We start from the raw sequence: 26,533 nt of genomic DNA, 5'->3' as shown, positions 1-26,533 counted from the left end.
TGGTTTTTAGGGTTTTCCATGTAGTATTATATCATCTGCAAATAGTAATATTTTCTTCTTCCTTTCCAGTTTGGATCCAATTTCTTCTCCCTTTCCAACTTTATTTTTCTTGTTTGATTGCTGCTGCTAGGACTTCTAGTACCATGTTGAATAAAAGTGGTAAAAGTAGACATCCTTGTCTTGCAGCTGATTTTAGACAAAAAGCTCTATTTCTTACCATTGAGTATGACGTTAGTGGTGAATTTTTTGTATATGCCATTATTATGTTTAAGTATGTTTCCTATAAAGCTACTTTGTTGAGAGTTTTTAATACGAGTGGATTTTATATTTTGTCAAATAGTTTTTCTGCATCTGTTGAAATGATCATAGGGTTTTTATCTTTCCTGTTAATGTCATGTATCATTGTTGATTGATTTGCAAATCCTTCCACCTTTGCATCTCTGGCATAAAACCCATGAGTGAATTTTTCAGGCATTGTTGGGTTCAGTTTGCTAATATTTTGTAGAGGAATTTTGCATCTATGTTTATCAGAGATATTGGCCTGTAGGTTTTGTTGTTGTTGTTGTTGTTGTTGTTTGCTTTCGTAGTGTCATTATCTGGTTTTGGTACCAATATAATGCTGGATTCTTTCTTTTGTAATTTTTAAATAGTTTGAGAAGAATAAATATTTAGTCCTCTTTAAATATTGTGAGTCCACCTAGTCCTGGACTTTTGTTTCTTAGAAGTTTTTTGATTGCTGATTCAATCACTGGTAATCAGTCTGTTCAGTTTTCTATTTCTTCTTGATTCCGTTTTGAAAAGTTGTATGTTTCTAGGAATATAGCCATTTCTTCTAGATTATTCAGTTTGTTGGTATATAATTTTTATAACGTTCTCTTATAATTCTTTGTATTTCTGTGATGTCGATTCCTATTTCTCCTCCTTCATTATTGACTATATGTATTTTCATCCTCATTTTCTCCTCTCACTCTCTCTCTCTCTCTGTCTCTCTCTTCTTATTTCTTTCTCTTTTTTTTGATTTTTTGTTTTTTGATGGGTCTGGCTAAAGGTTTATCAATTTTGTTAATCTTTTCAAAGAATCAACTGTTGGTTTCATTGGTCTGTTTCATTGTTGTTGTCATTGTTTGTCCCTGTTTCATTTATTTCTTGTCTAATCTTTATTATTTCCTTCCTTTCACTGACACTAGGCTCTGTTTGTTCTTTTTCTTATTCCTTGATATGGAAAGTTAAGCTGCTTACTTGAAAGATTTTTCTTGCTTCTTGATGTAAACCTGTTTTGCTATAATCTTCCCTTTGAAAATAGCTTTTGCTGCATCTCAAAAGTTTTGTAATATTGTGCTTTCATTTTCATTGTTTCCATGTATTTTTTTTTTTTTTACTTTTTGATTTCTTGGTTAACCCATTAACTTTTCAGTAGCATGTTATTTAGCTTCCATGTATTTGTGTACTTTCCAGATTTTTTTCTTTTGATCAATTTCTAGTTTCATATCATTGTAGTCAGGAAACATACATGGTATGTTTTCAATCTTTGTGACCTTGATGAGAGTTGTTTTGTGAACTAACATGTGATCTATCCTGGAGAATGTTCCATGTGTACTTAAAAAGAATGTGTATTCCACTGTTTTGGGATAAAATGTCTGTATATATGTCTTAGGTCTATTTGGACCAATGTATCATCCAAAGCCACTGTTTTCTTATAGATTTTCCGTCTGGTAATCTATCCACTGACATAAGTTTGGGTGTTAAATCCTTCTACTATTTTTGTGTAACTCTCAGTTTCTTCCTTTATATCTCTTAATAGTTACTTTAAATACTTAGGTACTCCATGATGGGTACATAAATATTTACAATGGTTATATTCTCTTGTTGAATCATTCCCTTTATCATTATGCAATGTCCTTTGTTTCCTGTTACAGAAACTTTTGTATAAATTTTAGAATTTTAACTGAAATTTAGTCTGCACCAATTAATAGGCAAAAGATTTGCTCTTCATTTATGCTTATATGATGTATAAGTTTTTAAATCAAAAACATTCAGTCAATCTGTGTGCTTTGTGTTGTGCAAAGACAATATTTGGATGCCTGAACCCCTCTGTATGTGGAATAGGAACCTGGGAGATTACAAAAACTTGCCTAATTTACATATACGCATCACTACCCCAGCCTGCCAATGTCATTATTTTCATTATTTAAGGTATCATGTGACTATATTAACCAGGAAGTGTAATGCCAAAAGTTATTAAGTGTTTTGTATGCAGATCATATAGATCTGTAAATATGTAAGCTATTATTCCCATGCAAGTCATGGAATATTGTAATTAAGTGTCCATATTAACAAAAAACTTACTTGAAAAGAAATTCAAAATAATTCTATTATTTTTCTAAAAAAGCATTTTAAAAAGAAGTTATACCTAAAGACATAAAAACTATCTATAATAGTAAAATTCTGTATCTATCACCAGAGAGAGAGAAAGAGGGACTTGTTTCAATCTATTTAAATAAATATCTTGCCAATGAAGATAGCTTCTTGCCAATTTGTTAGCTTTCAAATAGCATTTCAATTTATCATGATGTAGGAATTTCAGGGATTTTATAGGTACTAATTTATATTCCTAATTACCTCTATGTTTTAAATGTAAATGTAATGCTACTATGCCAGAATCTATTTTACATAGGTATATTTTTAGTAATTAAAGTCATTTAAAAACTATAAGTTTTCAGTATCTAATAGATTAGTATGCAACAAAGAACAATATGATCTTAAGCAATATTTCGGTGTAGAATTTCATCGATAATACATTTCAGAACCCTGTAATATAAAAATGAACAAAGAATAATATTCCATCATCATCTCTTGGGTATTGTAGAATGCAAATTTTATCAGTTCTTTTCTAAAGCAAAACACAAACCTCTCACCTATTAAACATGATAAATTAACATAAAAGATACACTGGAGTCTAAAGACAAAATGGGAGAGATAGTATTACTCACTGGGAAGTCCAAACACAATGGAAGAACTTGCATTATCTTTAGTCTGCTATTCCTGTGCAACAAAAGAACCATGAAAGACATCACAAATTCATCATGCATGTTCTTGCCATTTGTACTTTCTTTTTGTTTGAGAAAATGTATTCTTATATATTGAGTGTATTCTCCACAAACTGGTAAAAGTCTATATATTGGGTCAATTTTCTCCATTACTGTTCAGTACATTTTGAAAGCTATTTTGTTCAGGAAAATATTATAAAATAACAAAATTATAAACATAACATATATTTTTTAAATGCATGAATGACAATTAGAAGCTAAGTGGCTTTTTTACTAAGGCAAGGGAGGGAAAATAGCTGTTGTCTAAAAGGAGGGAAGAGATGTTTTATGTTAGGAGAAAAATGTAGTCCAACAAATGTCTAATATCTTTATAATTGAAAATATCAGCAAAATTTATATTCTAATTCAGTCATTCCATCTCAAAAAATCCCTGTACATGAAACTAGCATGTTTCCACTTTAAGCAGACTATACATCAAGATAAAACTTCTCAATATGGAACACAAAATATGCTAAATAAAATCCAAAAATTCATGCATAAAAGATATTAGAGAAATAAATGATCAGAATCCGCAAATTATAAGTAAATGCAATTCACAAGATTATTTTATGCTTTTAGAAACATCTGTTTACCCTTAATCTAAAATGGCATAGAGTTTTTGTTTTAACTGGCTACATAGCATACATAAATGAGGCAATGCCCGGCTAGGAGGTTGAATCAGAAAACTCTTCATAAAGTTGGAATTCTGCAAAAGTGTCTACCTTCATTTAGATAGAGCTCAAAGAATCCTAAAATGCAAAAGGAGATGTTTGGAACACTATTTTTGCTTTAAAAAAAAAAACCTCTCTGATGATTTCCTGAACACAGCTTTCTGTCAAGCTTATATACATCGGAATTTATTATGTGTTGCTCAAACTGTAAGCTAAAGATTTGGTTTAAAGCACCCCTAGGCAGGTTTCCCACACTAAACTGAGAGAAGCAACACAAGTAGTCTCAGGAAAAAGGAACATTAGGTAAAGTCGTCAAACACTCTCCAGGATTCATTTGTAAGAATAGAAGATAACAAACATTATAGATTAAAAAAATAGACATCCTTAGTGAGTTAATTGAAATAAAAATTTATAATCAGAACAAAGGAGTTTAATTATTGGAATTGTCAGATGTATAACATAAAGATAACATTTAATATGCTTATAGAAATCAAAGGATTGAGAATATGAGAAAGCAAAGAGACGATCACAAAGGTCTAGCTAGGGATGCCTGGGTGGCCCAGTCAGTGAAGAATCCAGCTCTTGATTTTTGCTCAGGTCATGATCTCCTGGTTTTTGAGATAAAGCCCCTCATCAGGCTGTGCTCTTCCAGCTGGAACTTGCTTGAAAGTCTCTCACTCCTCTCTTTGCCCCTTCCCTTCTTGCACATGCTCTTTCTCTCACTCTTTTTCAAATTAAATAAATAAAGTTTAATTTTAAAAAAAGCTCGAGGGGTGCCTAATTGGCTCAGTTGTTAACCATCTGACTCTGGGTTTCAGCTCAGGTCATCATCTCTTAGTTCATGAGTACAAGCTTCACATTGGGGTCTGCACTGAAAGCGTGAAGCCGTCTCGGGGTTTCTCTCTCCCTCTCTCTCTCTGCACTCCCAGCTTCTCGCTCTCTCTCTTAAAAAAAATAAACATTGAAAATAGTCTAGATTTATTTGAAGAAGAAAAAAATGCATAAAAAACAAAAATAAATTATATATGTATTAAATGAAGTATATGTAGGATATAAGTAATGTGATATATATGCATATTCATGTATATAAGAATGAAAAATTCAGTAATTTAGTGAAGGGCTTCCTTTTTCGGATATTGATAGACTAAATTTTCAGAACCAAACTTTAACTGTTGACTGTAGATAACTAACAAGATTTTTCTTTAAAATTATTGAAGAGTTGAAAATATCACAAACAATTACTGCATCAGTTGAAGACAGGTTTAACATGCACACAGATAAGGGGTGCCTGGGTGGCTCAGTGGGTCATGCATCTGACTGTGCTGACAGCTCAGATCCTGGAGTCTGCTCAGATTCTGTGCCTTCCTCTCTCTCTGCCCCTCCCCTATGTGTGCTGTGTCTATATGCTTCTCTCTCTGTCTCAGAAATAAATAAACATTTTAAAAAATGCATAGAGATTAACTAAGATAATTTCTGTCTCTGAGAATAATTGCTTAGACTGGAAAAATTGAATGTGATGTGGGGAAGTAAAATAAAAGCCTGTAGCCCACAGAATAAGGGGATACTTTAAAGAGAATCATCCCTTTCTCAGTGTTAGAGTCAATGGGGAGTTAACCAACCTTCATGAGAAACAGACTGCCAAAATGTAACTGAGCTGGATCTTCTGAGAAATCTCAATCCCCCAAATGAATTTAAGGTGGTCTTTTGCTAGCAGTGACCAGTAAACTGGAAAAGACATTTTTTTCCCTTAGGGTTCAAAAATATTTCATTTTTGTGTACATTGACATGAATATAATCAAAGCAATTAAGGCATTCAAGAAAAAAATTTAGCATAAGCTTAGCTATAAAAACAACCGGAAAAAGATTTGAGCTATTAAATTACCACACAGAATATAAAAAATTTAATATATATCTAAATAACAGATATGAGCATATATGAAGTTCATATAAAGATAAATATATCTGCAAGGGATAGAGAACTTAAGTTTAAATCATGTAAACTAGATCATCTAGAAGTAAAAACACATGAAAACTAAAATACTATATGGTTTCACAAGTATTAAGACAAAACTGAAAAGATAATTATAAATTATATCCTCTGTGTCTCTGGTACATTATATATATATATATATATATTTAATCTCTCTATGCTTTATCTTGGACAGTTCTTTCATTCTATAATTCCATTTTTTATTTTTTTTCCAGCTCTGACTATTCTATTAAAGTCATTCTTCAGGTTCTTAATTTCAGTTATTTATAATTTTAAGCTCTATAATTTCCATTTCATTCTTTTTTTATTTTTTAATGTTTGTTTATTTTTGAAAGATTGCAAGCCAGGGAGGGGCAGAGAGCAGGGACAGAGAGAAGACTTGAAGCAGGCTCTGTAAGCCTGACGTGGGGCTCAAACTCATGAATAATAAGATCATGACCTGAGCAGAAGTCAGATACTCAACGGACTGAGCCACCCAGGTTCCCCTTGATTCTTTTTAAAAGATTAAGATCTCTATCAAAGTTTTTAAACTCCTTTTGTATTTTCTCTAACATATAAAGCATAGTTTAATTTTTTAAATCTACATCTGAAACCTTTCTAATCTAGATTCCCTGAGTCTGTCTCTAATATTAAATTATCTTGCTGTATATGCATGATTATTTTTTATTGAGTGCTGGACCATGAGGACAAAACTAGTAGAGATAAATTGAGCTCAGAAAGAACTGGAGTTCTTCACAGGGCATTTATATTTTCTTCTGCCAAATAGCTAAGGCCAATCACAACCGTAATCAACTTAATGTAATCTAGATTTGAGATTGTTTGAAGCTATACCTCAGTATTTAAAAAAAATTTTTAATGTTTACTTTTTGGGAGAGGTAGAGAGACAGAGCATGAGCAAGGGAGGGGCAGAGAAAAGAGAGACACAGAATCCAAAGCAGGCTCTAGGCTTTGAGCTGTTAGCACAGAGCCTAATGCAGGGCTCGAACTTATGAACTGTGAGATTATGACCTGAGCCAATGTCATAGGCTTACCCAACTGAGCCACCCAAGAGCCCCTTCAGTGTTTTTTAAAATTTATTTTTATGTAATATCTACATCCAACACGGGGCTCAAATTTATAACCCTGACATTAAAAGTCTCATGCTCTTCTGACTCAACCAGCCAGGCACCATGAAGCTGTGGTTCAGTCCTAGCAAGGGTTGCTTTATTTCCAGTTGACCTGTACACCTAAGATGTAGCACTTTGCTTTTCTTTAGTAGTGCCAGTTGGGTTCATCAGTGCTCCCACCACTTGGTAGGTTCTGAATCCCATATGTTGTTTTCTTACCTTTGTGAGTTTGTCCAAATTTTCTCTCAAATTCTAAGCCCAATATGAAAAATAAGGCTCTCTCTCTCTCTCTCTACCTCCCTCCCAACCTCCCTCCTTCTCTCTCTCTCTCTCTCAGATCATGATTCTGTAACTCTTTATTACTTTGGTAGCTGATTAATTTACAACATATGTTTTTCAGGTTTTCAATTTGTTCTCATTGTGTGGGTTTTTCCAAGTTACCAAATTGACTATTAGAAGAAAGAAAACCCTGTTAACTTTACCTTGGACCTGAAAATTAGATACTATTCCCAACATTTCACTCCAATTGAAGTCTGTTTTACATAACTGTATTTTAAGGCTATGAATGTGTGTAGGCTAAAAGTGTACCATATTTTTACCACGTTTGTTTATTTTAGTTGCTATATTCATCCAAAAAAATAATACTGCTAATATAAATTGATGATTCAGTTGAAATATGGATAAGTTCTACTAACTTTAACCATTGACATTGCTCCCTAGGTCTACTGATTGGTTTTAACAGAAAAATGTGTGCTCCAACATCTTCTGCTGACCTCTTCATTTTCTTAAAAACCAATTTACTTGCAGATAGGGACAGAAAGGCAGGGTGTGCATACTGGTGAGAATTATGAAACAAAGATTAATGAACGGTGCTTGTCAAAGATTTGCTGAAGTCTAGTATTTTGCACAGCCTGCCTGATACAGCAGTCATGCATTCATTCAGTTTACACAGTTTAGGACATAAAAATGGAATCATGCCAGTTGAGTGAGCTAAGGAAATGTGAGTGCTTGAATGGTAGCAATGCATCCCACATACTTCACCTTAATAAAGCCTGGCAAGTCACCCTTCTTAGACCTCATTTTTCCCTCTGTCAGCTGAATATGGGTAACATTTCTAAGAGAGAAGGGATAGAAAGGGTATGCAAAATACTTGAGACTTTAATTTACTCTTAACTCTCTGTTTGACTTTCCAAGCATGCTTGCCATGGTGCCAACTGGCAATTTAAGAAAAATTAATCTGAATTTAAAATATGAACTGTAGATACACTTAAAAGGGTATTGCACACTATAGTTACAATTCACAGTACCAGTATAATAAAACTTCTAGTGTTTGTTTATATCCAATGAATCATTTTGAGAACTTTGGAAAGCTAGATTTTAAGTTTTCTTTGTAGCAGGCTATTCTCTTTGACATACATGAACTGTATCTTAATTGGCTTTTAACTAAAATATTAGTGGCTTATTTGATTGTCAAGCCATCCATACATCACTAATAAGTCATTACTCCATTATTCAAGCTCTAAAAGATTTATGATATACCTTTTGATACCATTTCCCTTCATTGTTCAAAAGGAATAGCAAGAGTGTTAGGCAATAACAAAAATATTTCTACATAGAGCAAGGTACTTGTTTATCTAGGGTAGATAAACTAGGTGTAGAGATACATTCAATTTCTGTTTCAGTATTTTAATTGAATTAAAAAAGTATCATATTCTTCAATAAAACTATATAGTCCATCATTTGATGATAAACTGACAATTTTTGTTTCAATCTTATATATTAGATATTTAAAGATTTAAAGTTAAATTTAAATCAAATTAAAAGTATTAATGACAAGATGAGAATAAAAGTTAAACTGTATCTGACCTAATTTTAAAATACGATTTAGATAAATTTAGATTCATAATTTTTATTTCATGTCAGAATTTGAGGAGGAGATGACAAATTTAGTGGTTATAAAATGACAATAAATTATAAAAGTAAAAATAATAATAGTTGTTAAAATAATAATGCAACTGAGCTATTTGTGAGTTGTGGCTTCTGAGGGACTCCATAGTTGGTAGTGCTCACAGGAAGTTTTTGGGCAGTTATCTTTCTGCATGAAAAGAGACCATGCTGCTGCTAATAATAATAATAATAATAATAACAACAACACATTAATGATACTTTAATTTATTCCCTTTTTTCCAATTCCTTACACTTGCTTCAGTAAATGAAAAGTTGATCTTACTAAGAGAATGTAGCCACTATTACCTATGTAGTGATAGTAAGATGTTAATAGTTAAATAAGATAAAAGGGCTGGTCACAAGGAAGGTTTAAGTAATTTCTTGACTATAGAATTTAAAGCATGTATAGAATACATGAGCAAAGAGTATTAATCCTTGGGGGACTGCATAGGATATGAACAATATTAAATATGTTTTTATGACCAGAGTGTAGTAGGAAGATTTCTTAAATGCCGTCTCCCAAGATTCCCCGGCCATGTTCTCCTTATTATTAAATTGAACACTAATCTAGTTTTTGCCATGAAAGGCTTTTGAAGTTGTAATTAAGATTCCAAATCAGTTGTCATTATGTTAGGGAGATAATCCAAAGGACCAGACCTGGTCAGATGGAGTCTTTATTTATTTATTTTTTTATGACAGTTTATTGTCAAATTGGTTTCCATATAACACCCAGTGCTTCTCCCCACAAGCTCCCCCTCTCCATGACCATCACTCCTTCTCTCCCCTTGCCCTCCCCCTTCAGCCCTCAGTTCATTTTCAGCATTTAGTAGTCTTTCATGATTTGCATCCCTCTCTCTCCCCAACTCTCTTTCCTCCTTCCCCTCCCTTTGGTCCTCTGTTAGGTTTCTCCTGTTAGACCTATAAGTGCAAACATATGGTATCTGTCCTTCTCCACCTGGAGTCTTTAAAAGCAGAGAGATTTTTCTAGCTTATTTGCAGACAAGGAAATTGGAGATTTGAAGCACATGAAAGATATAATGGCCCATTTTTGGTTTGAAGATAGAGATAGCCAGTGGGAAGGAGTACATGTGTCCTGTAGGAGCTGAGAGTTGCCATTGGCTGATAGCCAGCATGTAAACAAGGACCTGATTTCTTCTACCAGAGGGAACTGAATTCTGACAACAAGAATAATCTTGGAAGAAAATATTTTCCCAGAGTCTCCAGGTGAAAATGCAAACTGGCCCGTGCTTTTATTCTAGTCTTATAATACCCGGAGCAGAGAACCCAGCCATGCATGCTAGACTTCTGAGCTATATAAATGTGGATTCAACCACATAACTACAACTAAAGGTGCCAAGGACCATGTAACCAAATAGGTGGTTTATTTAGAAAAGGAAACAATTTTGAGGATAAAATAGAAGTTTCTGTCTCAGTATAACTCTATGTGTTCAAGACTTTATTGAGTTGTTAATTCTCTTAAATTACTAATGATTGAATTTCTCTTTACATAATTTCTCTAATTACAGATGTATATTAACTAAAATATTTTATGGAATCTATATGTAATATTATGTTCCTAAAATGACTTCCAAAGGATATATACATATCTGGATAATATGCAGATAATTTAACAAGTGGATTGCTGACTAGTTTAGACTTTAAAGATTTTAAAGCCTTCTCAGCAGCACACAAGAATGAGTGACTCTATGATATTACTTCAGTTGACTAATATGTTATCTATTATCAAAGTTCTATTTTATATACCATGCCATAGATTTCAGAATATTTGAAGGAATATGAGTGACATTCTATCCTAACTGTATGTTTAAATGAATAAAATGATATCCAAAACATCATATAAAGACCTTTTATTTAGTTTTTAATATATCATGGAAAACTAGAAGAGATAGATAAAGGAATAGTATTGTGAACTGTCACCTATCTGTCATTCATTTTTAAAAATTATCACCTCATGGCCAATTAAAGACTGTGTTTTGAGTGAATGGCAACATTCCATTCTTCCATGACATTACAAGTTTAGAATAATATTGTTTTTATTTAGACAACCAAAGTGCTCCATTGACTATATCTTTTAAATTTTGATGTTATAACAGTTCAAGGTGCAAATCCTGAAATAACATCTTTAGTTTTATCTAATAATACTGTATGCAAGATATGGAAATGCCCTCAGTATTTAATTTTTTTGAAAACTTGCAATAGTACTTTGAACTATATTATTATTTTAAATGCTCCTTGGTTTGCTTGGGAGTTCTAATTATTTTAAATATCAAAGTCCCCACATTATTGGCTCAAAGAAAAGATTTTTCTAGTATCTACAGAAAACAGTTGAATGTGATGCTCTCTTAACTCTCAATGAGCTATCGAGATTACAGTTAAAACATAACAGAGAATATTGTAAACTCAGTAAGAGAGGTTCAAAGATTTAGAATTCAGAAGAGTAACAGACTATACGTATTAGGTAAGTGAGGAAAGATGTATAATGTAACATTTTATATAAGTTTTAAGAATTGGCAAATATTCAACCATATGCAATAAATGTCTAATCAGAAATATACACATCAACATGCATACATACTTATAAATTCTATTGGGCTATCTCTAAACAAGGTAGTGAATGAAAAACTCTTAATAATAGGACTTTCTGGTGACCAACATTAAATGGGCATTTTTTAAAAATTTCATAAATATTTGGAAATACAGAAACAGATTTACTAAATGCATAATGACACAGCATTTGCAGTTTAGGGACATGACATACAGATGGCAGTCAACCTCAGAAAGAATGCAAATTATTTAATGAGACAAAACAAAATTGGCAATAAAGTTCAATATAGACAGTGTAGCTAATAATAAAGGAGTCCCTATTCTAATCTGCCAAATAATATTTTAACTAAAAAAACTCAGTAACCTAAATTTTAATTTTTTTTAAATGTGTATTTATTTTTGAGACAGAGAGAGACACAGCATGAGAGGGGGAGGGGCAGAGAAAGAGGGAGAATCTTTCGCAGGCTCCAGGCTTGAAGCCATCAGCACTGAGCCCCATGCCAGGCTCAAAATCACAAACCATGAGATCACAACCTGAACCCAAATCAAAAGCCTAACCAACGGAGCCACCCAGGTGCCCCCTGGTAACCTAAATTTTAAACAAACAAAAAACACAATATAAATGTACACAGTATGTTTCTATGGATTCATTTATTTACTCAATAATTGATCATGAATCCTACCATCTGGGAAAGACTCTCATGTGGATTCAAAAGAAGGAGCAACCAAATATTGTATTTCAAATTCCAAGAATGAGATTAAAAGTGATTGGTTTGAATTCAAGGCCTGTGAAAACAGGGAAAGGAATTGCTTTTATTCCTTGCTTCACTTACTGGTAATACTGTTCATCATGTCTTTCCACTATAATCCTGTCAAATGTATTTCAGATATGTCTCTAGAAATCTGTTCTCTCCTCTTTCCTCTCACTGTTGCTGCTCAGTTCAGGCCCCCATATCTGTCACTTGAAATATTGTAAAACAACCTTCTAGCAGCTTTCTGTACAACCAGTTTATCTAGTTCCATTTGATGCGTCATGCTGCTACCCTAGTCATCATGCTTAATATGCAAATAAATCATCTACTTACCAGTATTAGAGCTGTGGTGGGACCCTGGGCATATAGAGTAAAATATAGCTAAGTATAAACTAGAGCCATACACTTTGCCGCATAACCTTGATCTACATTTTTCAAACTCATTTGCTAGAACTCTCTCATCTTCCTACTCCTCTCTTACATTAAAACTTTTTACAGTACCCTAGATACATAAGGCTTTTTCATAGTCATATAGCTTGATACAGATTGCCCCTCACTGCCTGGAATTATCTCCCTTCCAGGTTTGTTTTTTTTGGTTTTTGGTTTTGTTTTGTTTTATTTTGTATTGATGTCCTGTCATTGAAGACCTAGCCTAAGTATCACCTCTTCATTATGCTACTTTTTGTAATTCTCAAGAAGCACTGCTCTATTTTCTGTGCTCCCTTAAAACCATATACATATGCAAGGAAAGCTATTTTGTTTTTTACATTTTATTATAATCTGTTGGCCTCTGGGTTCCCTATCTAATAGATTAAATAAATTCAAGGTTCATTTCCATCTATCATTTTTTAAAAATTCCTTAACACGTAACATAGTGCCTGATATCATGGAAGTAACAATTTGTTAAGTAAGTAAACATAATTGTTGAAAATGATGCTGTGGTGAAACTCGTTTTTATACATAAATTGTATTTTTATTCTTGCTCTTTTTTATTAATCAAGTTTATTTCTATGTTCTAGTGTTAAGTACAGAAGCAAAGAGAAAAGAACCAAATTTTGTGAATATAATTCATTTGCAGTAATATATTTTCTAAACTATGGATGGCATTTTGCCTGTTGAAGTAAAATATTCCCTTCTCTCCAACCAATTGTGATTTGTGCCTTCTTAGTATGCCAAATAACAGTGCAAGGTTCAAATATGTGTTCATATTTTTATCCTCAGCGACAGTAGTTGAAAAAAAATCTATGGTGTTCTTGTGAAAAATCTTCACAAAAGTTCAAAATAAACTCAGAAATTGGTGAAATATGAGAATTTTAATGTTCTTTTTCTAGAAAATCATTCAGACTTTAGGAAGTTTTATTATTAGAAACTTTCAATAGATTTTGCTATTTATTTTATGTAATACATTTGAAGGCTTAGGTTTCTTTATCTTTGGGGAAGTGAGAGATACTTATTCATCACTGGTAGAAAACTGGGTAATTTATTAAACTATATCTGAAACTCAGTATATGAGCGTTCCTCAACAAAGTTCTAGAAATATCATTGATTCCCTGCTCCCTCCCCCCCAATATCCCTACAGTTCCTTTATGTTTTAGCTGGCTAGTGACGTTAAACACCTTTTCATGAGCTTATTTGTGATTTGTATATTGTCATTGGTGAAACGTCTTTCAATGCTTCATTTTCTAAGTGAATGATTTAGGTTTATTTCTACGGTTGAGCATTGGCAGTTCTTTATATATTCTGAGTCTCTTATCATATTTATGGTTTGTGAATTTTATCTCCCAGTCTGGAATTTTTCTTTTAATCCTATTAATGTGGCAGAAGATTTAACTTTGATGAAATCTAGCTTATTGATTTTTTTGTTTATGCATAATGCCTTTGATATTATGTCTAAGAATACCTCACCAAATCCTATGTGCCAAGAATATTTTTGTACTTTTTCTTATAAAAGTTTTTTAGTTTTACATTTTATATTTAGATCTAACATTTATTTTAAGTTAAATTTGTATAACAAGTGAGGCTTAGGTCAAGGTTTTTGGTGAATTGATGTCTGATTGCTCCATCTCCATTTGTTGAAAATATTCTCTTTCTCCCATTTAATGACTTCACATCTTTTCCAAAAACCAGTTGGCTATACTTACATAGGGCCACTTCTGGATTTTCTATCTCACTCCACTGATCTATGTGTCTTTCCTCTACCAGTACCATGCAATTTTGATTACCATAGCTGTAGAAAGTATGATATAGGGTAGAGTGATCTTTTTTCCCCCTCCTTTTCCAAAATTGTTTTAGTTCTAGTTCCTTTGCCTTGAAACAAAGCTAGCTTTTAGAATAATCTTGCTGAATCTACAGAATATCTTGGAGAAGATTTTGATAAGGATTGTGTTAAAACTGTATGACAATTTAAAGAGAATTGACATCTTTATTATGTTTGGCCTTCCCATGTATGGACACAATCCATCTAACCACCATTTATACCTTCTTTGATTTCTTTTGTCAGAATTTTCTAGTTTTCAGTCTGCAAATTATATGCATGCTTTGTTAGATACACATCTCAGTATTTATCTTTTTTAAGTGATTGTAAATTATATTGCATTTTTAATTTAGGTGTCTATATATACATTGCAGGTATATAGAAATACAATTGATTTTGTTTGTTTTTTTCATATCCTGAAAACATACTGTACTCACTAATTAGTTCTAGGAATTATTTGTGTGGATTGCTTGAGATTTCCTACAATGACCATTTTGTCATCTGTGAATAGGGACAGTTTTTTTCTTCATTTCTGACCTGGTTGCTCTTTATTTCCTTTACTTTCTGCTTTTCTTTTCTTTTCTTTTCTTTGTCTTTAGCTTTTAGAAATTTTACTATGATATATTTTGATGTGGATTTCTTTAGGTTTATATTATTTGGGCTTTACTCAGCTCTTTGAGTCTTTTGGCTTGTGTCTTTTGTCAAATTTAGAAAATTGTCAGCCATTATTTCTTTGAAAATGTTTTCAACCCCATATCCTTTCTCTTCACCTATTGGAACTTTGTTACATAACTGACATGTCTTTTTAAAATGGTCTCACTGGTTCCTGAAGTTCTGTTCACATTAGTTTCAGCCGCTTTCCTATCTGTGGTTAAGACTGAGTGAATTCTATTGTTCTAATTTTTAAATTCATTGATTCTTTTCTCTGCTGCTTCCATTCTGCTGTTAAGCCTACTATTGTGGGTGGCCTTGTTTGTTTCGTTGGTAATCATATTTTGGGGGTTAAATCTACATTTGGTTATTCCTTATGTCTTCTGTTTCTTTGATAATGTTTTTTGGTTCTTTGAGAAGACATTCTATTATTTTTTATCAGTTTTAAGTTTGTTCATACTTGCCTGTTGAAATATCTTTATGATGGCTGTTTTACAATTCTTGTCAAATAATTCCACCGTATCTGTTATTCATGTCAGTGTTGACATCTATTGATTGACTTTACTCTTTCAAGTTGAAATATTCCTGGTTTTTTACATGATAACTGATTTTCAGTTGAAAACTGGACATTTTGAGTATTATTTACAAGACTCTGGATCTCATTTAACTTTTTTATTTGTTTGTTTGTATTAACTAGTTATCTGACCCTACTCCAGAAAGTGGGTACTGCTTTCTTACTTCCAGGTAACTATGGAATTCCAGGTTCCCTTCTTGGTTTCCACTGATAACAGAGGTTGAGGAGAAGATTCCTCATTATTTTTGAGCAGGGGTGGAAATTTCAGTTGTCAGTATATCTCAAATGAAACCAGCCTGGCTTGGAGGGTCAAGAATGCCTTGTTAGGGCACCTGGGTGGCTCAGTTGGTTAAGCGTCTGACTCTTGGCTTTGGCTCAGATCATGATCCCAGAGTTTTAGGATTGGGATCCCATGTAATTTCTTGTGCCCTGACAGTTCAGGACCTGCTTATGAATTTCTCCCTTTCTCTCTCCCCATCCTCCTCTCCTGCATATACCCTCTCTCAGAGTAAACAAACATTAAAAAAAAAAAAAGAATTTCTTGTTACTCCTCCCTACATGATCTTCACTGGCACTGATGAAAGAAGGAGGGCTCATTGAAGTTGGTTGAGGGCAAAAGACTTGTCTCTCTGTAAAGCCTTTTCTGATGCCACCCCAGAGAGGAGAGCTGCCTTATTTTCACAGTGTGGAGGTGCAGTACAGACTCCCTATCTAGTCTTCATTTACACTTAAAAGGGGGAATGAACATTCTAAACATTTTTTAAAAATGTTTTAATGTTTATTTATTATGAATACAGAGAGGGGAGGGAAAGAGAGAGAGAGGGAGACACAGAATCTGAGGTAGGGTCCAGGCTCTGAGCTATCAGCCCAGAGCCTGATGGGGGCTCCAACCCACAAACTGTGAGATCATGACTTGAGCCAAAGTCAGACACTCAAACGACTGAGCCACCCAGGTGTCCCAAAAGGGGGAATGAAAATTCTAGATCCCTAGTTGGGTTTCCCTGATATGATCCCAGCAGCGAAGTTGGGTACCTCATAGTCTGTTGGGGATGGAGGCCATGGTTTCCCACTTAGCCTCTGTTGCTGGAGGTGAGGATAGGACTACAGATTTTTCTGTGGTATTTGGTTAGAATGGAAGATTTCTTACCTAAAATATATCTTGTCTCATTGGGCTGCATTTTTCCTGGTCCTTTGTTAGAAAAAGAGCAAGTATGTTTGTTTATTTGTTTGTTTGTTTGTTTTCTGTGACAACTGCCATTTCTGGGTTGCTAGTTTCTCCAGCACCACCTCTTGGGGAAATGGAACAAAAAAGAAAACCCAGCAATCTCACCACCATGTCATTCCTTGTGCCTCAAGGCTCCTTAGGTAGTCTGCCTTCTCTTCACATTTCAGAGTCTCCTTACATTTGTTTTACATATAGTATGTATTTTAATTGTATCTAGTGGGAAGAATGAGAAAAAACTCATTTCATTTTAACAGAAAAATGCAAAATCTATAAGGTTTTAGTGAAGAGTAAGAAGAAATTTTATCAGAAGTCTGAAACAGTGACATTATTTAGAAACATTTAATAATTATTAGTATCCTACTCTCACATCTGTACAAATTCTGAAAATTAATTAGAAGAGTGATTACATAAAATGAAGAATTGAGTTTCCTTACTGATGATATGATATATATAAAATTCACACATTATTTAATCATCTTCTATCAATAACTTGCATAGAGTTTGTAAGAAAGTAAGGATTTTTAGAATACAATCTACTAAATGAAAGTCATATTTCTTCTGTACAGCACTTGCATGGATTTAATTATTTTGAAATCTTTGGTACAAGCTCCCAATTTATATTTCTTAAACATAATTACTAAAAAGGAATTGCATCAACTGGTCTCACTGCCCTATTGCTTTCCCATCTGTCCTTGACATTTAAATGGATTTTTGAGGATGAAAGAACATAATAAAGAAAAGAAAGTGATAAGACCATAAATAGAAAGAGGTCAAGCTACTGAATTCTTTCTCCTGTTTAGTAGCTTGAAACCTTAGAAGAGTCTACAGTGGTAGATATTCTTGCTAGTTAAGCTGTTCCACATCAAGTTTTATTCATAATGGTGCAAAATGGAAAACCAGATAATGGATAAGCCATGATCAATTTAACAGTCTTTATCCCTTTTTTTCTTAATGTGGAGAATCAGAAATTATTACATCTATTATCTTTTAGGGACTTCACACAAACATCCTTGACTGAGAATTTGCAAACTTGTGTTACCTAAATTTCTTCAGTTTTATCCCAACCCACATGCCTACACAATGCTGTCTCATTTTTTATGTGTGTCTTTTCACTTTTATTATATTAAATGTTGCTATTTCTAAGGCTTTTACACAGAGCTCTGTGTTCTGAGGAGGAAAAGCACTATATAAATCTAACAAGCAAAGCCAAGATTGAAATCCAATAAAGGGGAACCTCTAGAAATTATTAAAGACTTCACTGACAGAGAAATTAAACCTTGATATCCTATTTCCTTATCTTTTCACTGCAGTAGAATCAGTGAAATCAGTATATCTGAAATGAACCGCATACAGTCCATTCAGAAGAATGGCTTTGGCACAAAAGTGAACAGCTTCTAAAACTTCTCAAGACTGCTCAGTCCTTGAAATGGTGGGCACACAGTTGTAGCAAGTTTTATTGTTAATGTATCTAAATTGTAAAAGTGAATGCTGTTACCTTTGATGGATACACAAATAGATGCTAATGGGCCCCAATGTTAATAATTCAAAATCCCATAACATTACAATATAATAAAATCACATAACATCACAGTATTATCAAAAGGTCATGCCTGTTTCATGTTTGGAACTCAGGAGCATTAAGATTAAATGTGTATTAGCAAATATGACAGATAAACAAATAGTTTATTTGCAAATTAGCTAGGAGGCACTAGTACCTAATCTCCCAGAAGGAGTATAACCAACATCTCAATCAGCTTAGGACAGAGTATCTAACTATTCAAGAGTTAGCAGACAACAGTACACGCTGATTGCTGAAGATGTTTTAATACTTCTTCTATTCTGTCCACAACAATCTATATTGTTTAAAATACACATGTTCTTAGAGATGAATGACAAACTGAAAGATAGGACAAGAATAATACATCAAACACTTCCCAGGTACCGTACAAGCTATTTTTGCATACATTTTTACATTTAATACCCCAAATTCCACTGCAAGTTAGGAGGTAATGGCTTATTCTAGACTTTTAAGTCACAGTTCCTGATATGCTTTTAATCTCATAAGAGATCCTCCATCTACAGACCTTATTAAAAATATGGCCTTACGTGGTTGTGAATTGTACTAGGTGTTTTCATTGCAATACTCTCATTTAGTGATTTGTTTGGGACTAGTCCCCCTCATCCAAGCAAACGGGGGCTGCAAACACAAAAGGATATTCCAGGCCAAACAAATTCCTTCTTACAGGAATTTCAGCTGGATTAATGGAAACAGTCCATCAGTGGGTGGCTGTATAAATCAAAGTTCAGTCAGAAGACAAACAATACATCAGGCATTTGAATAGAGAGAATTTAATATAGAGAATTGTTACATATGTTACTTAAAAGATGAGAAGAAGCACTCAATTTATCATCCCTAAATTGAAACACTACCACCCCTAAGACTAGGGAAAAAGGAAGGATTTTTAATTATTGACACTTAGAGACCTAGAGAAGGGGCCCCACAGAGCTAAAACTCTGGCTTCTCAGGAAAAGATGCTGGCCAATAGTGCTGAGGTTTCTGACCTTGGAGGAGAAAACTGAATTGTCTAGTACCCAGGTCAGGCCTTCAAAAAGGGAGCCTGGCTTTTGGTATTGGTCTAGGAGCAGGGCAAGTTCAAGCTGGGTCTGCACATGTGGGGAAAAAAACCCTGCAAATTTGATTTGCTATCTCCTACCAGAAGGAACTTCTGCCTCTTGAATTAATCATTGTTAGAGGAATGCTCACAGAAACAAGCAGACTCCTCATTGACAGGCCAGAAAAGAACCAGCAAAACAGATGCATGGCTTATAGAATCTTAGCTCGAGCTTCATAGAGCAGATTATATAAATATGGGTTTGCATCTAAGGAAGAAAAACTTAGTAACTATTATATTTTGCTTCTTTGGCCACTCAGCATTCATATATGCTCTTTTATACATATTTTACCTCTTGTACAACAAAGCAACTTATGTTTCTACTTAATAGGATGGAACAATCTTTCAGTGAGGTGAAAATGTTCTTATACTCTACTGAAATAGAAAAGTGTAAAATTCCAACAATTACTGTGTCTGAGACTAGGAGAGTGTCACATTATCTATCTCTGATTTATGTTAATTTTCCTCAAACTCAGTCACAGTCTCATCTACATATTTTGTTCCCTGAATTATAAATCTTGTGCCTGAGTGATAAACTCTGTTATTAAATTATACATTTAAACTTCTACAGGGTTTGATAGAATAATGAGAGTAAGAAAAAGTAGAAAAGATCATATATTGTATGCATATATACATACAATAAGCAAGGAAGAAAATATATAAATATAAATGCCAATATAAATATATAAAGCAAGGAAGTCCTCGTTTCTATAACTGATCTTGAGGGCATAGTTGATATTTATAACTTCAGTTTTACATTAGTTACTCAACTTTTCTTTTGCCCTAAAGCCATGGGCTTCAGGTCATATTTCTTTTCGTAGTGGGAAAACCCTCAAACTTTCATCCTTGAAGGTTTTAAAACCTTAGTAGTAGTCCTTTTTTTAAACAAAATTTCCATTAGCTTATATTATCATATATGGAAGTACTATAATACAACCCCCTCAAATTCTCCAGGTTCCATACATAATTTTTGGTGTCTTCATTTTATAGCAGCAGCCAACATCCCTTTGGTAATCTGAATCCATTGCTCCAGTGAGTAGAGTATCCATCTTGTTTTTCCATGGCATGGAGAGCAGAAAAGGGCCAGATGAAGGTCTCAAGTTGCAATTTAATGGAATCATGGATGCATCATTGGTGGAAATCATTCTCCCTTGGAAGCAGAACCTCCAAAATATAAAAGATCAAAGTTGAGGTAATGGGAAATAAAAAACTCCATGATTTAACCTCTATGATTTTATTGTGAGAGGAGCCACTCCCACGTCCACTCTGTGATTCCTAGGCCTATGGATTCTGGATGTAGGACAGACAGAAAATATGTTGGTCAAGGATTAAAACACATGCTGCTCCCTGAAAAATAAAACCCCATTCTTTCAAATGTTTGTGATTTTCCCCCAAACTGGCAGTGTAACAAGATCTTCAGTAGGCCCTCCCACCAATGGATTAGGAAAGCTGCTGATAAGACCAATGAACTCCATGCGTAAGAGCTATTTTCTGTTTTTTTTTGTTTTTTTTTTGCTATCAAATATGTTTCTGCACCAAAATCAATGTGGTACAAAATGATATAATGATGATAAGCCATACCATAAATCCATGGATGGTGGTAGTGTCAGAGGCATTACTATAGCAAGGCAAATCCATATCCAAAATACATGTCTTTTTCAGTAAAGATGAAGCTCTGTTCCCTCTTTGATAAAAGTGTTCCAGTGTAATAAACCTGCTGTTGGGTGTTTGTTTGGTTACCCTCATGGAATGGTTCTTTACCAGAGTTCACTGTTGGTAGATAAGGCACTCAGCAGTAGCTAGTCAGTTTAGCATTGGTGAAGAACATCCATGTGACTAACCTATGGATAGGCTTTATTCCTGCCATTATGGTTTTTATGGAGATAGCATGAATGTGGTGGCTATATAAAGAGATCAACTAGGGTCATCTGGGTAGCTCAGTCAGTTGAGCGTCCAACTTCGGCTCAGGTCATGATCTCACAGTTCATGGGTTCGAGCCCCATGTAGGCTCTGTGCTGACAGCTCAGAGCCTGGACCCTGCTTCAGATTCAGTGTCTCCCCATCTCTGCCTTTCCCCCACTTACTCTGTGTCTCTTTCTCTCAAAAATAAATAAAAAGATTTAAAAAATTAAAAAACAAAACTGTGTTCTGCAGTGGATGACCTTTAGGGAGCATTCAAATGCAACACAATTATTTTCAAACGCTGTACCCATTCATTCACACATCTGTAACCCAGACCTCATTGTCATCAATTTTCCAATCCTATTCTTTACAAGTTTCTAACTCCCCAGGGAAACTATTAGCAACTACCCATAAATTAATATAGATTTGTTCTTATGGCCATCATTTTTCTAGTCAAAAACAAAATGTTAACTTGAAGCTCTGAACACTAGAATATTTTCTTTCAAGCTTTTCTTTAAAGCCAACTCTCAGTGAAGCTCTGAAGACTGATTGGCTATCTAGGCCTGGAGGTTTTACTCCTTAGCCAGATGGTCACAGAGAACTTCATAAAATGTACAGGTATGGATTGAGGAAGAGAGTCAATGTGACAGAAATTATTGAAGAAATTTGAGCCTATATTCATTCAATTTACATATGTCTTCCAGACTTCTTCAAGCATACGTCTTTATATTTCCTTTTACTGATTGCTTCTGCAAATCAAGTCTGGTCAAATAATTGTCAAATAACATCATTTCATAATAAGAAGCACAGGTCATACAGTCATTTGTGCTCTAATTAAGTGTTCAGTGTGTTACAGGGCTCAGCAGCAAGCAAGGAACTGTTTCTCAAAGGGGGAGAACAGTTATTTGTGGCAGAGGCAAATATTTCTCAAAAACCACTCAGGGCTATGATTCTTCTAATATTCCTATTAGAAGCTCCACACAGCATCCCTCTTTACCACAGACACTTCGAATCTTTGAGGGTCATTTGTTTATCAGGCAAGGAGGAAGAGTAGCTGGGATTTCAGCCTATAAATGATGCTGAGCCATCTCCTGCTTTGGTTCCCACAAAAATTGGCAGACTTACAGGTTAATTGGTAAATGGTTTAAATTGCCAAGCTTAAGTAAGGTATATGATGCTTCCAAATCCAAAAAGACCAATCAGACATTGTGTTTCTCTACACTGATAGTGTAAAGTGCAACAACTTGTTTTTCAATATGAAGGTAATATTACAACAAACCCCAGACCTTTATGGTCTCATGAAATTCCCTGAGTTAGTAAGCCCCTAAGTATTCCTGGAGTTCATAATTACCCTCTGATTCACACGGATTTTACTAAGGAAACCAAAGTATTTGCTACTTGTTGTTATAAAGTCCAGTAAGCCATTATGCTAGTGGGACAAGGGGATGCCATATGGAATATCACAATTATTAAGATCTCTGTAAACTGCATTATTGCAAGGAACAGAAGAATTGATATAGTCCGGAGGCAAAATTTCCAAATGTGTACTGTTGGTTTTGCCATGTGAAAGCAAGATCTTTTCAAACTGATACAGAAACCACATTATTCAAGTTGATAGCTGCATATCAAGTTCCCAGAGATATGCCAGTTATTTCCATTAAAGATACCTGCCTGGAACCACAGGGCCAACTGGGGTCTCCATCCGATTCAGTTGTAATAATTCATATTTTCCAAGATTCAATCACTTTTTGCACAGATGAAATAGGCAAGTTAAATACTAGTATCATAGGAATGACCACACATCTTTCAAAATTTTGATGGCTACTCTAATATCTACAATGCCCTCAGAATGTGGCACTGCTTCTGGTCTACTATCTTGGATGACAAGGAAGTTTTTAGGAGCTTCCACTTCGTCTTTTCCACTGTAGTAGCTTGATACCTTTGAACAGATGGCAATGTGGTGATTTTCCCAGTTGTCAGTTAGAATTAATTCTATTATATTTTCAGGAACTGGAAAGATAACCAAAGGATAAGACCTCAGACATATTGGGCTTAGTATGATGCAAACTTAAGCCAAAATCCCATTTATCACTTAAATCAAATACAATCCTCTTTGGCTGTTGAACCATGAGCAAGTATGATCTCTTGTATTCTAATGATTTGCCATCATTTCAGAAAAAGTATCTGGTAATTTCTAAAAGGTTTTGGAATTTACTTGTTCAGGGTGTGCAGTTACTCTAGTAAATGGCTACAATTCCCTTTGGGAAATGCTTGAACAAAGTGTATACTTAAAGTATATACTTGTGGTATTGTTGTTTCCTTCCTTGTGTTCTTTTTCAGGGGAATCTAGATTCTCCTTCAATACATATTCTTTAGGACTGTGAACTATCTTAGTTCTGGGCACTGGATGGACAACAATGATTTAATATGTTAATAAGTTAGATTTTTGGTCACCATATTTGGAGTTTCTTTCTATTATATATATCAAGTAAACTTTTAGTAACTGGACTATCTATTCATTTATAGAGACACTGAACAATTAACCACCAAAGATCCCTGTGGATCAAAACTTTCCAATTACCATGTTATCTCTGGTGTTATTTTTAGTTAAACAAAAAAGAAAAAAAGGAAACAAAAACACTAAGCTCTGCCACCCAGTACAGTATCTGTCACCCAGTGGTATCCAGTAATGCCACCAAAATTAGAGAGCTTACCTCTATTGCACCATCATGCTTATTTTACAAAAGACAGATAACACAAAAGACTTTAAGAATGCAGATGCTCCACTCACTAATACATTTCTTAATATCTTAATAATTTAAAGGTTCTCTAAATCCTATGAGGATATGTATTTGGAGAGTAGGCATGTATATCTTAAGTGAAAAGTTCACTGCGATATTCTTAATAGTCTAATTATTTGAATTTCTTTCTCTTAATGATTCAAAAAAAGTTGTAGAATCTCAACCTCATTCAATTCAGAGCATGGTTTTGTCCAAGCTTTAGTCAACCAACCAAATAAACTCTTATAGCTACTTCCAGGTGCCATTAATCCAGAATCTTTGGTAAAATATTTGGTAAATTTGGTAAAAGTTTAACTCAATTCAGTGTGATTTCATCCTCCGTCATCTAACATCTTTAGAATATATTTTCACACATATTTCACATATTTCTTATGATAGGAATTAGTGAAATCATGACATTATTTTGACACAAAGGTATTTCTTCCCAGAGCATTTTTTTGTACTCACCTGTCTGGAGTGTGCTATAATGTGTAATATATCTCTATTTATAGGCCCATTGGCAAGAAGGTGTTTGGGGCTTATTCTTAAGTAAAATTAGCATCTTTTTGTGATAAAATTGGTGTAAATACTGTTAGTACAGGATAATTAAGCAGAGAAAGATTCCTGGTATTATCGGAGGGAAGCTGTTTCCATTAGCAAGAAAAGCTAAGATTGATTGAGAAATTCAAGTTCTTTAGTTTCCTCTGGGTCCAATTAAACTTCCCCATCCCAAGTTTTAGATTCTCAGTCCTTCACAGTTGTCATAACATGTATGTGACAGAGTTTCAAGGCCGTGAATTTACCTCACTTTGCAATTCTGCAACCCCCAAAATGAAAATTTGTGTTTCATTTTAGCCTTATTGGACTTGTCTGTTTGATGGTAGTCATAGGTTTATATGTTTCCTGATGATGCCTTGACCTCAGAAATTAAAGATGTAAGCATGTCATTTTGTTTCTGTAAGCACCTCGGTATTCAGAGAATCTGCATCACAGACCTTCTGGGCAGCAGTGCCTTCATAACTGAAAAGTGCAACAGCTATTTGGTCTTCTGAGGCACTTACTTCAGTAGGCATTTCAAGACAAGACATGTGATAATTGGTTTAACTGTCATGGTAATGCATGCCAGAGGTTCCTGGTATTCCATTTCTCGTTGCCAAAACAAACACCCAGGGCACTTCATTAAAGACCAATACTGTGGCCAGTATGAGTCCCAAATACTATCTGATGATTTCTCTGCTTCAAAAATTTATCAAGGTCCAGCCCGGAAAGAAACCACATCAGTTATTTGAATAAAAACTGAATATAAGGATTTTTTTAAACTAAGTACAACATTTTTAATTAGTTAACTAAAAAGGAATAAAGAACTCTAAGATTTTGCCGAAGTTTACAATTGTAGGAAATACTATTACCTCTAGGACTAACAAGAATACAAGGAAGAGAAACCGGAAGCAGACAGGAAGAAAACAGAAAAGCTAAAGGAAAGAGCAAGTCTCTACTCCTCTGTCCAGCCTTGCTATCTCTTTCCAATGCTTTTTACTGACATAATCTCTTATGAAATAACAGGCAAAAAATAAATAACCGGTTTAGAGTTTAAGCCTGAGTTTAACCACAGAGAGAGAGAGAGAGAGAGAGAGAGAGAGAGAGAGAGAGAGAGAAGTGGGTATTTGGAGTTGAGAGACAATAAATTGAAAAGTGGTGTATTAGAAAAGAGAAAATAAGAACAGCCAAATTAATAATAGAGCATTAAAGGGAAGACGTTGAACTCTCTCTACCTTTGATAATTTCTCTAGGCCAATTGTACATATCTTGCTAATTTCATAGACATGTAAGTCCTTACAGGTAATTCAAGAAATTGAAATCCACTTATTGTTATTATTTTTAAAATTGCATCAACTATTACAAACAGATTTTTTTGTAGTCCTGGAAGTTTGGGTGCAATGAATTCATCCATCATCACATTATATTTTCTGATTGAATTATTAATACAGAGAGTAATTTCACTACTTTTTTTTCTATTTTATTTCTAATATATGAAATGGAGATTTTGAGACCAAAGCCTCCTGACTAATCCAAAATAATTGTGCTAGATTATTTCTTTTGGGAATGTGGATGCCCAATCCACTTAGAAATACATTTTACCTGAGGCAGGTATAACACTCCCTAGAAATTAATTGACTTTAGCTACAAAACTTTTCCTCATGAATTTGGTTTCTGTAAGTGTGTCTGCCAAAGACTGATTATCTGAGGGTTTGTTGTCAACTAAGCTTTCCGAATCACAGGGTAAGACACAAAATCCTTGAAAAAGAAGTGATCAACCTGAGGCAGAATGTTATTCTGAACAACCCCATCACTATTCCT

The sequence above is a fragment of the Suricata suricatta genome, chromosome 5 (genome assembly GCF_006229205.1).
Source record: "Suricata suricatta isolate VVHF042 chromosome 5, meerkat_22Aug2017_6uvM2_HiC, whole genome shotgun sequence".
NCBI classification, from domain to species: Eukaryota; Metazoa; Chordata; class Mammalia; order Carnivora; family Herpestidae; genus Suricata; species Suricata suricatta.
Note: the sequence above shows the minus strand (reverse complement) of the source record.